This window comes from Symphalangus syndactylus, chromosome 5 (genome assembly GCF_028878055.3).
Source record: "Symphalangus syndactylus isolate Jambi chromosome 5, NHGRI_mSymSyn1-v2.1_pri, whole genome shotgun sequence".
Classification (NCBI taxonomy): Eukaryota; Metazoa; Chordata; class Mammalia; order Primates; family Hylobatidae; genus Symphalangus; species Symphalangus syndactylus.
This window is the reverse complement of record NC_072427.2, coordinates 36124803-36140368: the sequence shown is the minus strand read 5'-3', so window position 1 is coordinate 36140368 and position 15566 is coordinate 36124803. Positions and strand designations below refer to the sequence as shown.

The following is a 15566-nucleotide window of genomic DNA, read 5'->3' as shown; positions in this document are numbered from 1 at the left end:
GTGTTCCCAGCTTCTCCTTTTGTCCATATACCTCATCTTGCTGTGGTCAGCTGTGAGGCATATGGCTGCAGACCCAGTGAGTGACAGGGACAGCTCTTGGCCTTTTAAGCTTCAAAGGGCATAAACAGTACATTTGGAGGAGATGCCTGCTAGTTCCCTTTGATCTCCACCAGAGAGGCGATGGGGACTCTCTAGATGTAGGGCAGGGAGGGGAGGAGTTTTGGATGCAGAGTAGAAAATAATGAGAGAGAGAGAGAGAGATGCTGAGAAGCAATTGAGGGAGCTGCAGGTATTGGTTCTCAGAGCAAGGTGGAGCCTCACCCCGTCCCTCTAACCCGCTGTGCACCAAAGGAAGCTAGAAATGATAGACCCGACACCATAGATAGGCCTGGGGGACGCACCCTTCTCCTGGCCACAGCCGCATTCACAGCAGCACTGGGCTATAGGAGCAGGGCAGTGGAGGTGGTTGGATGTTGCATCTAAACAGACAAGATCAGGGATTCTGTGGCATCCTCCAGCCCCCGAGGGTCCCAGCAGAGCAGACATTACCTGTGCCTTCAAGACTCAGCCTGGTGGCCTGGCAGAGGCCCTGTGGTGTGGAGAAGGCCCAGCAGCGGGTGGCTGGCCTTTAGCTATGTGTGGGTGGTAACCCCCACAGCCGTTGCCTTCATCAGTGTTAGCTCAGCCCCTGGGAGGAAGGGGTCAGGAGAACCCTGACCTGACTGAGGAAACGCTACATTGATGGAGATTATAAGAATTGACCAGCTAATATTTCTGCCAAAGTAGATTCTAAATTGATTTCAGGTAATTGATTTAAGAGAAGCCAGGGAGAGAGAGAAGCACTTAAGTCTGTGGCCTAAAAGCTCCATCCTCAGTGTTTGCTTGAAGGGCAGTAAGCTGCAGAGATGGCAGGGACGGGGACTGCAGATGACCTTGTTGCTTGGGGAGTCTTGAGTGTCCCCAAGGCCCCCATAGCCTGACCAGGCCTTCTTTTAGGGTGGAAAGATGGAAAGATAAAAAGCCCTGGATACTCTAGGGAACAAAGCAACTGGGCTCTCACTTAGCTCTGCCTCAAACTGGCTATGTGACTGTGGGCAAGTAGCTCAGCCTCTCTGTGCCTTAGTTTCCCCATTTTAAAACAAAGGGGGTAGGCTTGATAATCTCAGAGGCAGTGGTTTTCCAACTTCAGAGTGCCTGACAATGATGGGAGAATTGGGTTAAAATGTAGGTTTCCTGACACAACAGTCCTCAGAGATTTGTACATGAGGGCCTGGGGTGACTTGGAGAGCTACTCTTCTTCCCCTGAAGAATGCCTTTCCACTGCTCTGGCTTCACAAAACTTCCTTCTCCTCCCTCCTCCCCACTTCCCCCCTCCTTCGCCTCCTCCTCCTCCTCCTCCTCCTTCTTTTTCTTCTCATGACTTATTTATCATACAGTTTTCTCCTGCTTACAAATACAAAAGGAGGCATAGTAAACATTTTCAAGCATAGCAGCATAGAAAGCAAAAAGCTGTTTATGCCTGTGACTTTCCCTCCAGGTCACAGTAGTTAACAGCCTGCTGTGCTCAAGCTCGTTTGAAATCGGCATACAAATAACTAAGAATAAATATATTTAAAACAAAAGTATAGTTATACCATACATACTATTTTGTAATATTTTCTCCCCAATGAACAGTATGTCTTATCCTCATTTCAGGCCCCTATATGGCGATGTACACATTCTTTTTCACAACTGTATAATACTCTATTGAATTAATTCCCATAGACCAACATTTAGGCATTGTCTCATTTTTCACAGCCACAAAACACCACTGCAACAAACATCTTTGCACAGATGTCTCCAAGCACTTGCATAGGTGTGGGGTACATTCCTAGAAGTAGAATGGTGGATGCAAGTGCATGTTTTACATTTAGCCTGTATGGCATTGCCAATTTGGCCTTCAAAATAGATTTTTCCAACTTATTCTCCCACCCACATTTTGTGAGTAGCTGTTTTTCCATACACAGCCTCTGCCAACCTTGGGTATTTTCTATCTTTTAACTCTTTGCCAAACATATTGGCAAAAATCTTTTTATTATTTCCTTTTCATTTTCCTTCATGATTGATGAGGTTGATCAGTTTGGGGCTATTCTTTGAAGTATCACATCATAACCTTTGTTCATTCTTTTTCTCTTAAGAAGGGGAACAAATCATGTAGTCAGGCATTTCCACAGTTTACAAGTGCAGCAGTGCAGGAGTATAAGACAAACATGAGTGCCGCATCCCCAGACTCCCAAGCTGTCCAGCTCTCAGGTTAGAACAAAACTGCATTGAGCCCCTGGCTTTAAAGAGCACTTGCATCCCCAGAGCAGAGCTCTTCATGAAGGCCCGTGTTTTCCACCATGTAGAAAGCAGGACTACAGGCTATGTTTATCCAGGGGCTGCCCTCCTGTGGGGCACGCTGCTCCCAGGCTGCAGCTGCATCCAGAAAGAACTTTGTCAAAGGATGATGAGGCCCTGCGGCAGGGGCTGCAGGTGGGGCACAGAAGCAGACCTGGCCAGAGAGCTGGGCCCACAGGCAGAACCCTGGGCTGTAGGTAGGTGGCTGGGGGTCAGGTCCCAAGGTCACAGTTGATTCTGAGATGCTTGTTTAAGTAGCCATGGCCCTTGGTTTTCCTACTTGTAAAAATGAAAACAGTGATATCAATTTCAAGAGCCTCTTGTGAGACTCCAATGAGACTGTGTACAAATAAAACTGGAGCCTTCTATAACTGTAAGTTGTGAGTTCTGAGTGTTGATGCCAGAAATTCCACCATTAGATCATATCCCTAACGGCTTGTGTACAGCTAAATGCAGACTCCCTTCTGCAAGGGGCCACGCCACACTTTGTTAACTGTTCCATGTATAACACAGTCAGTGGTTAAGAGCATGGGCCTTGGAATTGCAGAGAGCTGTGTTCAAGTCTACTTACTGGCTCTTTGACTCTGGGCAGGTTACCTAACCCCTCTGAGATACAATGCTCTCCTTCATAAAGTGGACATAACCACTTCTTGGTTTACATGAGGAGTTAATGAGCTATGTGTTGAAAGTCTGGAGCAAGAGAAGGGTTCAATAAATGTCAGCTATGTTATTATCATCCTTAATAATGATAAATTATTAACAATGCTGATCTTAACCACCATGTCCAGATGCTTTCTTCCTCTCCCATTGTGAGCTTGTTGCGAGAGGGCTCCCAGAGGACCCATACCATCCCATTCATCTCTTATGTCATCAACCACACAGTCCTGCAAGCGTATATCCTGCTTCCTTGTGTTTGCTCCTGACACTGGGCTCCCTGTGAATGAGGAGGAGGTCCCCTTCATGGCATAATGCGAAGAATTCTGAAAAAGTTTTCTGTTGCCTCTTCTGCCGTCTGCAGAGGTGACAGAAATCCCAGCATTTCTGGAAAGCCTCAGGTTGGAGTTGAAATGCATATTTGATATTAGGAAACTGCTTCAGGATGCTCAGCTATGAAATATGTCCCATGGTGCCTGCCCTCTGCCTTCTCCCTGGAAGACTCGGGCAGGGTGTTGAACCTCTCTGTGTCTCAGTTTCCTCCTCTGTGAAATGAGGACATAGCAGTGCTTTCCTCAGAGGGGTGGAAATGAAAGAGAGCGACCAGCGTGGCCTGGTCCACAGTGAGTGCCCGCTAAGTGCCAGCAGTGAGGAGTGCTGCCTCCCACGGGGTGTTCCCTACTTCCTCTGGTAGATGCTCAGTCTCTGCAGCTTCCTTTCTCTGACATCTTAGCCCATCTGGGCTGCTGTAACAAAAATACCATCATCTGGGTGGCTTATAAACAATAGAAATTCATTGCTCACAGTTCTGTAGGCTGAGAAGTCCAAGGTCACGGTGCCAGCCTACTTGGTGTGTGGTGAGGGCCTGCCTCCTAGTCTGGGATCTCTTTCATAAGGGCATTAACCCCATTCATGAGAACCCTGCCCTCACGACCTAATCAGGCCCAAAGGTCCTACCTCTTCATCTACTGCATTGGGAATTCGGTTTCAACATATGTATTTTGGGGGGACACCAAGATTCAGATCACAGCATCTGACTTCTTATCCCCTCGATCCTGGACCTCTTGAGTGGATCAGATGCCCTTACAGGTCACAGCCCACCCTGTGGTTCAGGGAGGGAGCAGAGGAGGGGAGGATGGGGTTGGGGGTGTTCATGTTAGACCCTCAGGAACCTCCCTGGAGGATCCATCTGGAGCAGCACTTTTGCAGTCAGCGTTGTGGGGGAGGCTGAGAAGCCAGAGGCAGGGCAGGTCCCCACCGGAGAATGATGGCACTAGGGAGTAGGGTGAGGGATGAGCTCTTTCAGGAGAAAGGCAGGGAAAGGGGGATAGGAGGGGAGGGGAGGGGATGGGAGAGGAGAGGGGAAGGGAGTGAGAGGGAAGGGAGAAGGGAAGGGGGAAGGAAAAGGAAAGGGGAAGGGGGGAAAAGAAGGGAAGAAGAAGGGGGAAGGGAAGGGAAATGAAGGAAAGGAAGGGAAGGGGAAGAGAAGGGGAGGGGAGTGGAAAGGAGGAGAGGGGAGGGAAAGAGAGGGGAGGGGAGGAGAAGGTGAGGGGAGGAGAGGGAAAGGGGAGGAGAGGGAAAAGGAAAGGGGAAGGGGAAGAGGAAGGGGAAAGGGAAGGGGAAGAGGAAGGGGAAGGGATTTGGGAAATCCTGACCACACAGTCATAGAACGGCTTCTCACCAGCTTCTCCCACCAAGGATGTGGCGCTTTAGGCTCATCATTTTCTGGACCTCAGTTTCTCAATCTGTAGCATGGGAATCCTGAAGTAAGGGGATAATGACTGCTCATAGTGGCATTAGGAGACCAAAACCAGAGGTGATGGGACCGCATACAGCATTGCTGCTGGGGAGGGGAGGCTGCTGTGGGTGACTGGGCTGCTGCCTCCTCCACCCCAGCCCTGCTGGCTCTGTGTGGTTTCTAGTATGAGCCAGGCATGTCCCAGCTCAGGGCCTTTGCACTGGCTGTTTCCTCTGCCTGGAAATCTTGTCTTCCAGATAGGTGCATTTTTTTACTTCCTCGTGTCTTTGCTTGGATGTTTTTTCCTCAACAAGTGCTTCCCTGGGCACACTATTTAGTGTATTGTGTGCACATTGCGTGTGCACGCGCACACACACACACACACACTCCTTATTCCCCCCCACTTTGTTTTCCTGTGTAGCACTGATCACCACTGGATATACTAATTACTTGTTTGATTGTTGTCTGTCAGTCTGTCTCCCCCTATGACAATGTTCTCCTTATCTCTTGCCAGGTAACATACTTCCTAGAAATGTAGCAGCTTAAAACAGCCAGCATTTTATTGTTTCTCACAGTGCTGTGAGTGAGGAATCCAGGCACGTCCCAGCTAGTGGCTTTTCTGTTCCACATGCTGTTAGTGGAGGTTGCTCTGTGGCGTTCGGCCAGTAGCTGGGCTGGGACGTTCAGGATGGCCTCACCGGCCTGTCTGCTGCTTTGATGAGGACAGCAGGAAGGCTGGGGCTCAGCTGGACTACAGCACCTACACACGGCCTCTCCAGCACACCTGGAGTCAGACTTTTTCCATGGAGGCCCAGGGCTCCTACAGCCAGTGTTTTCAGAGGCACAGGCAGAAGCTACAAGTGACCTAGCTTCAGAACCTCACTTCTTCCTCATTCTATTGGTCACAGAAGTCACAAAGACCAGCCCGGATTCAAGGGGAACAGAGAAGACCCCACCTCTCAATGGGAGGATTGTCAAAGGATTTGTGGCTATCTTAAAGCTACCAGCACACGCTTCACCAGGGCAGGGTCTTTGGAGTGTTTTGTGCACTGCTAGTTTCCAAGCACCTAGCACAGAGTAGGTGCTCAATAAACATATACTGACTGAGTGAATGAATGAGAAAATGTAATCTTCACAGTCCATGCCAAGCCCACCTCTCCCTGGAAGTCCTCTACACCTACCCCTGCCCTGCCCTCCCTCTGGGCCTTGGGCTCTTTCCCCCTTTATAGGTGACCCTACAAACAAAGCATTGAGTTCCCTGGGGGCAGGTGTGTGTTCTGCACCATGCAGAGAGGATTCAAACAGGAGTTCCTAACTCTGTGCATGGCATAGGTGCATTTTTTATGTATAATGGTTCACAAATCACAACCACCCATCAGGTAACTATCACCATCCCATTTATAGAAGAGAAAACTGGGGCCTAGAGAAGTTGAATCACTTGCCTCAGGTCACCCAGCCAGCCCGAGTCTAGCTCAGTGTCTCCGCAGCAGCAGGTGCTCAGTGGCTCTGTGGACTGACTGTTCCATCCCTACGCTGTGCGTATGAACATGAGGCACCCAAGACTTCCCCTTGAGGTTCCAGAGCCCACTAAAGCAGGGCTTCGGGGCCTCACTTTTCCTTTCTCTTCCCTGGAGACCACTGAAATGCACTGGCAAGAGAGCTGGGTTTAATATTCATGAACCAGCCAGGCATGAGTGATTAGCTGACTCCTGTTGGAGGAGGAATAATTGAATGCGGTATTTACATAACAAGTTAATGCTGCCGCCCGCCTGTGGGGCTCCTTTGTGGGTCTGTCCTGCACCCCCCTACTTGCCCATGTTGTGCTTCTCCTCACCTGCCTTGGATGGCCTAGGAGGAAGTGCAGTGGCTTTGCACCCCTCTGCAATTGGGGCTGCCGTCTAAATGATAACATTATTTAGGGAACAGAATTCCAGTGCCTGGGAGAGCCTGTAATGGGCTGGTCGGTGGCCTGTCCATGGGGCTGGACTCCTAAATAAAACCCTTCTGCAGACTCTGAGAAATGAAAAGGGGAAGCTGAGAAGCTGAGACTGGGTTTTTGACATGAGTGTTCTTGCCCCAAACCTTCAGGAGACCTTGGACACATTCCATCCCATTTTTTGGCTTCTCTCCTTTTCTGCAACACGCAGGGCCCCAGCCTGACCCTCTGCGGTCTAGGACTGCATTCCAGCTGCCTGGTTGAAGGCAGCAGGCAAGGGGAGAAGCCGGGGTGTGGGGCCATTCAAAAGAGAACTCTTTTGTGGCTGCAAAGGGGAGGTAAGGCACTGTTTCCATGCCTTCTCAAGAGCTGCCTTTGGGGTTACCCCTGGTCAGTGCTCACTTGGGGTCCTGGAATCAAAGGTTATTAGCTCATAATCACCTCATTCATGGCTGGCTGGGGGAGGTGTGCTGTGTGCATTTCTGACCCTGGGCACGAGGAACACCAGCCAAGTCCTTCTGGCTGCAGTTAAAAGGGCTCACCGGCCTCTCCCTGAAGGTGAAGTGCAAAGATGGGCTGGGGATTTTTAAGGGGAGTGGGAAGTATTAACCGTTGGGGTGCTAGCTCCACTGTAAATACATTAAAGCCAGCATTTTTTGATGTCTCTGGAATGGTGGATGGTGTCCGGCAAGGGCCAGAATAGCCTGGTTCTTCTTGCCCAGATGCAGAAGTGCAGACCCTGGAGAGCTGTACATTTGATCATTTGCATGACTTCTCTGCAGAATGGGCAGGATGACAGAGCTCCCCTCACAGGGCCTGTGTGAGGATTGAGTTGCTGTATGTTACGGCTCAAAACAGAACTAACTCCCCAAGCAGAAACCTGGGATTTCTTCCGAAAAGATTGTGGGGCACTATATCAACACTTGAGTTCTAGCCTTTTTGATGACTAACCTCCTGAGAAAGCTTAGGTACCTTTCATGACTATGAACTTTAGTTTTCTCACCTGTAAAATGGGGGTAATGAGCCCGATCTCTCAAGCTTGCCGGGAGGATTAAATGACAGTCACCCTGGTAGAAGGTGCCCAGCCTTGGGGCCTGACACACAGTAGGTGCTCAGTGAGAGCATGCACAGATGCAGTATCGGGTCTGTGACGGCCTGCCTGGGGGAGGGGGGCACAGATCCTGGAGAGGGAAGACGTAGGGGCTCAAGACAGCTGGCTTCAGGTGGCTAAAGAGCCCTGAGGGCCAGAGGCTGCACTTCTATGCATTTCAGAATGACAGACCGGGGAGCATTGATAAGTGTTGCAACTAGAAGTATTTTAATCCAAAGTAAAGAGGAGCCCAAGCTGCCTGACGGTCAGGCAGCATCAGTGGGGTGGGTGCCCTATCACAGGATGTGTCCAAGCTTAGATTGGTTGGGAGGTCATGGAGGGGCTCCAAGTAATGCAGAGGAAGGAGGTTCCTGGGCTGGTTACTAAGGTTCCTTCTGTGATGTATGATCACGAGGTCAGCAGTGGTGACACTGTCTTGATTTCTTGTCACTCTCAGTAGCCATGTGGCAGCCCGTGCTCCCTGCTGCTGTCCCCATTCCCTCCCATGCACCTGCCTCACTGCAGGGCTTCGTGGCCAGCGGCATCCTTCCAACACTCTCTAGAACATGTCTCTTCTCTCTACTGGAGGCAGCCTCTGCCCACAGGGAGTGGGGGTCCCAGACCACTGCACTTGGCAAAGGGGGCCCTCCATGCATGGATCTGACTATCTCTCCAGCTACTTGTCCTGCTGCTAGACAAAGAATCAATACTTAAGCCTGTGTTTCTGGACACTGACACCCTTTCTGTTTCTGTTTCCACTGTATCATGACATATTCCAAAACATGCCAGTGTGGTCCCCACTCTAGTGCTACTCAGAAGTGCTCTCATCCTTCACCCTTCATGGGACATGTGTCTGACTGGGGCTGGGGGAGGTCCGCTTTCCTCATCTCTTGTTTTCCAAGGGCAGGATGATGGGGATGCCCCCCATGCCCACAGTGCCCCCCAGTGTCAGGGACTCAGGAACAGCTAAGGTCCTACGAGGCAGGGTTCTTGGGAAAGCCTTAGTTCCCTCAGTGAAGGGTTCTCCTCATAGTAAAGGCAGGAGCTTGGGTGCTGAGATCCCTAGCCTTGTCCTGTCCCCTCTCCTCACTCGGGCCCAGAACTCAGCAGCACCCAGGCTGCAGGCAGCAAGCCCAGGGGAGGCCATGGCCTTCGGGTGCCCCACTCTGCTGCCACAGGACACTCGGTCGCATCAGGGGCTGTGCTAGACATGGTGCGCCATCCCCTCCAACCCATACAGCCCTGCAGGGCGGCCTGTCAGCCTCATCTGACAGATAGAGAGATGGAGACTGAGGCTCAGAAAGGCCACATGAGTGCCCTCAGCCAGGGTCTTGAGGGCCAATGTCGAGGAACAGAGCTAGTTCAGGTGAGGTGAATGAAGCACTTGCCCCAGGGCACAACATTTAAGGGGGTGCCCCAAAACTTGGCAATCAAGGTAAGTATTATTTCAATGCAATATATGTAAAAATTGAAAGTAATGCAACAGATGTTTTGCATTAAATTTGACCTTTTAAAATATTGCTTGGAGATATTATTCATCGTAATTAGTGAATTTTTGGTTTTCCCGAGAATTGCCCCGATATCCAGTGAAATCGCTCATCTGCTTTCCCCTAGCCTTGGCCCTGGAGTCTGTGTCCTCCAGGTAGCTGTGGTGTGGGGAGCTGGAGAGGACTGAAGAGCTGAGGAGGGGACTTTGGCCTCTGGCTTTGTGGGATGTGGGGTGTGGGGGGAGGGAGGGAGGAGGAACCCAGGCTGGAGCTGTGCACGGGGGACTGGCTCCAAATGTCTGAGAGACCCCTCTGACCTGGGATGCTAGAGGGGTCAGGGGAGCGAGCTGGCTTTTGACAGGCTGGGCTGTGAGGCAGAGGCAAAAGTGACCTGTGGGAGCCTCTTTGTGCCCCAGTCCCTGGAGCTCAGCAGACCGGAAGGACGCCAGAGCCCAGCCTGAGGTTGGGGAGCAGTGGGTGGCTGAGATTTCTGTAGGGCTTTTGGGGCCCTCACCTCATGCCTGCTCTGCTCCCTGCTGGTGTGGGAGGACCCTAGAGCCTGACAAGGTGCAGGTCAGGTAAGGGTGAGTGGTGCGTGCAGGAAGCGCAGAGCCCCTCCTGTCAGCTCTGGGCCAGGGCTGCAGTCAGCCTTCACAGCTCCCATGTCATCTCAGGGCATTCTCCCACAACTTAGGAGGAAGGGGCTCTGTGTCATCCTTCTCGCCTTGCGTGGATGAGGAAACTGAGGCTTGGAGAAGAGCAGATGCCCAGATAGTAGGACAGGGCTGGGGCCCTGCCCACAGCTTTCCTCTCTCTCAGCCCCCTTCCTGTCACTCTCTCAGGCTGCCAGGGAATTACAACACCCTCCCTGCTCCTGCCTGTCCCACTCCAAACTGTCACTTCCACCTTTCCCTCTTCTCCTAACTTTCCCAAAGTGAATACCATTATTAATATTATTTGCCTAATTAACACATTGGCTGAATGACAAAAAACATGCAAACAGGTTTTGCCAAGGAAACTCTGTCTGATTAAAACTGCAGCCTGTCTAATTAGATGGAGATTTCTTCGTTAGTTTCCCCATTTTAGATGCACCTGCTCCCTCCCCCAGCTCCCTTCCCTGCCCTTTCACCTCCCAGCTCCCACCCCTAACCCTGGAGGCCTTCTCCCCTCGCAATTCTGCTGCCCCAACCCTCCCACTGCCTGCACCCCTCTTCCCTAGGAGGCAGCTGATGAAAGGGCTGACCTGCTTTGGTCTGAAGCTGGCCAGATGACAAGAGGACACTGCCCTGGGGGACAGGTGCTGGCCCACCTTGTAGGACTGAGAACCTCCTGGGATCAAGGTCACACCTGAAGTCTGTTTAGAGTGGGAGTGTGCTGGTTGCTAAAAGTGTCTTCATTAAAAATCCCAATTGACAAACAATGCAAAGCAAAACAAAATCTCCAAGTCCTCTCAATCAGATGCCATTGAAAGCAAAATGCGCACTTAATAACAAAAGTAGAGTTAGGGAACACTGGTTGTGTACCTACTATGTGTCAGAACTTGCAAGTGTTTTCTTATCTCCATAGCAACCCTTCAAACGAAGTTATCACCGTTTTGCAAATGAGAAAACTGAGGCTTAAAGGAGGTTGGCAAGGAGTAGAGAGTAGACTCAGATCTAGCCCATTCCAGCTCCATTACACTGGTTTCTCTCTCTCGGAGCCTCTTTTTTGGTGCCCAGAAGGCCCCACCCTCCTTCCTCCTTTTCCCTTCTCTTCCTTTCTCCTTGCCACAGTGCTCCAGGAAGCAGGAGGTGCTGCACGCTGGGTGTGGCTGGGCAAGGCCAGGGCAGTCTAGCGAGGTCCCAAGTTAAAGTTCATTGGAGCCACAGGACTGGTTCCTTTAAGGGCCTCAGGAATGTGTTCTGGCATGAGAGGGGTGAGGGCCGGGGAGGAGGCACTATATGCACTATGGCACCTGAGGTAAAGAACAAATAGGGGTAAGGGTGCTTGGTTTGGAAAGAGCAGGCCAGTGTTGGATTACTTGGAGGAGGTGAGATGGAGCCCGTCATCTTTTGTGTCTATCCCACGCCAGGGAACTGTGCAAGGTACTTTATGTGCACACACGTCTACTCATTACAGCAAAGTGTTGTCATCTCCACATTTTTTTTTTCTTTTTTCTTTTTTTCTGAGACGGAGTCTTGCTCTGTCACCCAGGCTGGAGTGCAGTGGCACAATCTCAGCTCACCGCAACCTCTGCCTCCTGGGTTCAAGCAATTCTCCTGCTTCAGCCTCCTGAGTAGCTGGGATTACAGTGCAAGCCACCAAGCCTGGCTTTTCTTTTTTTTTTTTTTTTTTTTTTTTTTGTATTTTTAATAGAGATGGGGTTTCACCATGTTGGCCAGGCTGCTCTCGAACTCCTGACCTCATGATCTGCCCACCTCAGTCTTCCAAAGTGCTGGGATTACAGGTGTGAGCCACCACACCCAGCCCACTCCACCAGTATTTACACTGTGCCAGGCAGAGGGTCCATGGTGAGCAGGGCAGGAGCACTTACTCCTTGTGGAGCTGGCCGACTCAGTGGCAGAGCTTGGCTTCAGCTCCCTGCCCCCATGGCTGGGCCTTTCAACACTCTCAGGGGTGTCCATCGCCCAGTTGCCCCACATCCATCCCTCAGGACATTCTGCCCAGTCTCTTGAGACCCAGGACTGCTGTTACTGCCTGCCAGGACCTGCCAACTCCACCTCAATTCAATGATTCTAGAACCATTGAACTTGGGGAGGGTGGGGAGTGGGGAGGATGAAGAGAAGTGAGCTAAAGGGTACAAACATACATTAAGATAGAAGGAATAAATACAATGTTTGATAGCAGAGTAGGATGACTCTACTTAATGTATGTACCTGGGTGATGGGCACTCTATACACCCTGACTTGATCGCTATGCATTATATACATGTAAAAACTTTCTCATGTAGCCCATACATTTACACACACACACAAGAATCGTTGAACTTAGGGCAGAAGAGACAGTGTGGGTGGGATGAGCTGCTCCTTCCCTCTCTACTCCTCCCACACTCCATCAACCCGCAAATGATGGAGCAGAACAATTCGCCATTGAGGAAGCTCTGGCAGGCTGCTCCCTGGGCACATCTAGTGAGACAGCAGGTGGCCAGGTGGGGCTGGGCGAGAAACGTGGGCACAGCTGGTTCATTAATAGAGGAGCCTGACTTGTCAATTCTATGGCCCAGGTCATTGTGAAGCATCTTGGGTTGGAGCTTTTTGTCTGAGGATGGTGGGGCAGATGTCAGCCCTTGCCCTCAAGGAACTTCTAGTCTAAGTGGAAAAGCAAGCTTATTTCCTTTGACTTCCTCAACCCTCCTGTGAAAAGAGCCCTGGCCTTGGGTTTGAATCCCACCTCTGCCATTTGTTAGTTCTGTGACCTTGGGTGCATGCCTTAATCTTTGTGAACCTCTGTGTCTTCATCAGTGAAATGCAGAAATGATAATGCCTCACAAGCTGGTTGTACAGATTGAATAACAATGTGAACAGAGCACGGAGTATAATCCCTGGTAAGTAGAACAACTCCATCCCAATACTCAAAGTTCACAGGCACAGTAGTGGCGTTCCGAGCCCAGGGTTACATCTTCATCCCTGTGGCGGGGAGGACACTGACTTTGACCTGCCACGGTTAAAGGTCCTTCCCGGAACCCCCAGCTTCCTTCCAGCTCTAACATATTCCATGTTCCGGTTCTCCCACTGATGGGCCTTTGCCTTTAGGTGCTCCAAATGTCTGAGGCCTCCTATGGGCCTGGCACTGTCTGGTGGTTTCCCAAAGCCTCACTGTGCTCTTCCAACAAATGGGCACAGGCCTAGAACTTCCAGAGGTGATTTGAGGCCTGTTGGCCATTTTTACCAGGAAGCCCAAGAAGCGAAGGGAGCATGATCAGAGGTGGGGAGACAAGCCTCATTAGATAGCTCCGGTGCTGCGGGCTCTGTCACCACGGCAGCCAGCGCTCGAGCAGGCCAGGTGGTTTTTATTACCGAACTTGGAAAACTTTACGGCGGCACCAACAATGAATCTTTATTCTGTTGTTAATAGCGTGTCTCTTATTAGCATGTATCTTTTCCCCTTCTTAATAACCTTTACGTTTCTAAGCCACATTTATAATTAAGTCATTAATCCCTTACTGGAATTTCTTGTTTTTCAGAAACAGCAAACCAGAGGTCCCGTCTGGCTGGCATGAATGGAAGGGCAAACGCTCTGACCAAATTGCTCTGGGAATGTCATTCTAATTATTGGATCCTGACCCAGCAGCGTGCTGATAAGCTCTGGGTTGGAGACGCCCTATCTCAGAGGAGCTCCAAACCTGCTCAAGGCCTTTTCTTGCCCTCTGCAACTTTCCTGCCAAGCAATTAGCCTCCAGGGGTATCTGAGAGTGGGAGACTGGGAGGAGCGGGGTCCCTAGGGGTTGCAGTGGAGAGGGCTAACGGGCTGGGGATGCCCCCTGTTGTGTTTCCAGGGAAAGCCTGTCCAGATTGCCATTGCCTTCTTTACCTTCAGTGTCAGAGTTGGGGTCCAGCCCATATCGTGGGGAGTAGGAAAAGCTTTACTTGTTGAGCCCTGGGCTTCTGTTAGGGCTTGAATTATGTCGCTCCCCACATTCCACATTCATATGTTGAAGCCCTAACCCTTAGTTCCTGAGAATGTAATTGTATTTGGAGGTAGAGTCTTTAAAGAGGTCATTACATTAAAATGAGGTCACTGGGGTGGGTCCTTATCCAGTAAAATTGGTGTCCTTAGAAGAAGAGGAAATTGGAACACAGACACGCACAGAGGAAAGACCAAGAGAAGACACGGTGAGAAGATGGCCATCAACAAGCCGAGGAACAGGGTCTCAGAGGACCCCAACCCTGCTGACACCTCGATCTCGGACTTCCAGCTTCCAGCACTGTGGCAAAATTCATTTCTACTGCTTAGGCCTCCCGGTGTGTGACATGTTGTCACGGTGGCCACTGAAGACTCAGACAGCTTCCTTCTAGCTCTGGTTCTCCCACGGGTGTGGTTTCAGGTGCTCCGAGGGCCCAGTGGAGGGGAAAGCCAGGTCTCCAGGCTCCTGGCCCAGGGCGTGTTTAGGAGGCAGGGCCTTCTCTGACACAAGTATGAGGAGCAGAGAGGTTTCTCTTCTTCAATCTCCACTAGGTCCTGGCCTCCATGGCTTCTATAGGCAAGGACCTGGCCAGGGCATTCACCAGAGACTTTGACAGGGAGTCCAGGCCCAGACCCCATAGGCAGAGCTGGGAGCCCTGTGCCAGCACCCCAGGGAGCACCGGGGCCCAATGCAGTGTCAAGAGCTGGCATCAGCACAGGTGCAAGGTGGGGTTGGGAAGGGCATGGCAGCTTGGGGGTCTGCAGTGCCAGGCATTAGTCACAGGTGGCCTGGCATGAGGTAGGTGGGCCGGCTTGAAGGTCTAGAAGATGGATAGACACCAGAGACTTGTAGTCCATGTCTCCTTCTTGCTGTCCCCTGGATGTCACCTCCCCTCTGCCCCCAGTGTTGAACTAACCCCCTTCATCTTTTACTTGGGACTCATCAGTGACTCATCATTGCTTTTGGTGTGACTTACCAGTGGCTGCTCCGTCTGCCTCTTCCTTCCCCTCTAGGGTCATTTTGAACACTCTTCCTTCCTGACAACTAAACTTTTCACTGTTTCTCATCATAACATGTTATTTCATACTTCATTTAACTATCCACCCACCTATCCATTTATCCACCCACCTACCCACCTATCCATCCACACACCCACTCATCCATCCATCCATCCATCCATCCATCCCTCCATCCATCCATCCCTCCAGCAAATATTTGCCTAGTGCCTGCCTCGGGCACCCATGCTGGACCCTGGTGCCACAGTGCTGAGCCCATGCCCAGCCCCTCCCCCCATGAAGCTCACAGTCTAGCTAGGGAGCTAGACATCAGCCCATCAGATGACTTACATTTAAAATTATAAACTAAGACATGCAGTGAAGGGAAAAATCAGGGAGTGCTGAGCACAGAAAACCATGGGACTGATGGGGTTGGGGGTTGAGATGAGCTCCATGTGGAGGAGGGGACACTGTGTGGGCTGAGACCTGAACCGTGAGTCAAGTGAATCAGGAGGAGGGGAAGGAAGGGTGTTCTTGGCAGAAGGGACCACATGTGTGAAGTCCCTGAGGTGGCTGGGAGCTGGAAGAAAGCCGAGTGACTGCAGCACAGAGTGAGAGGGTGGCGGTGGTGTTGGGCTGGGAGGTCCTGGGGGGTTGCATATT

At 51.1% G+C, this 15566-nt stretch overlaps 1 long non-coding RNA gene across 1 annotated transcript; it reads left to right on the top strand.

Moving 5' to 3' along the window:
- The first annotated feature begins 7179 nt into the window (after positions 1-7179).
- On the top strand, positions 7180-15088 carry LOC129481759 (uncharacterized). The gene is made up of 4 exons (XR_008657501.2): positions 7180-7265; positions 12746-12828; positions 13468-13685; positions 14061-15088. It is a non-coding gene; the product is annotated as an uncharacterized lncRNA (long non-coding RNA).
- The last annotated feature ends 478 nt before the right edge of the window (positions 15089-15566 follow it).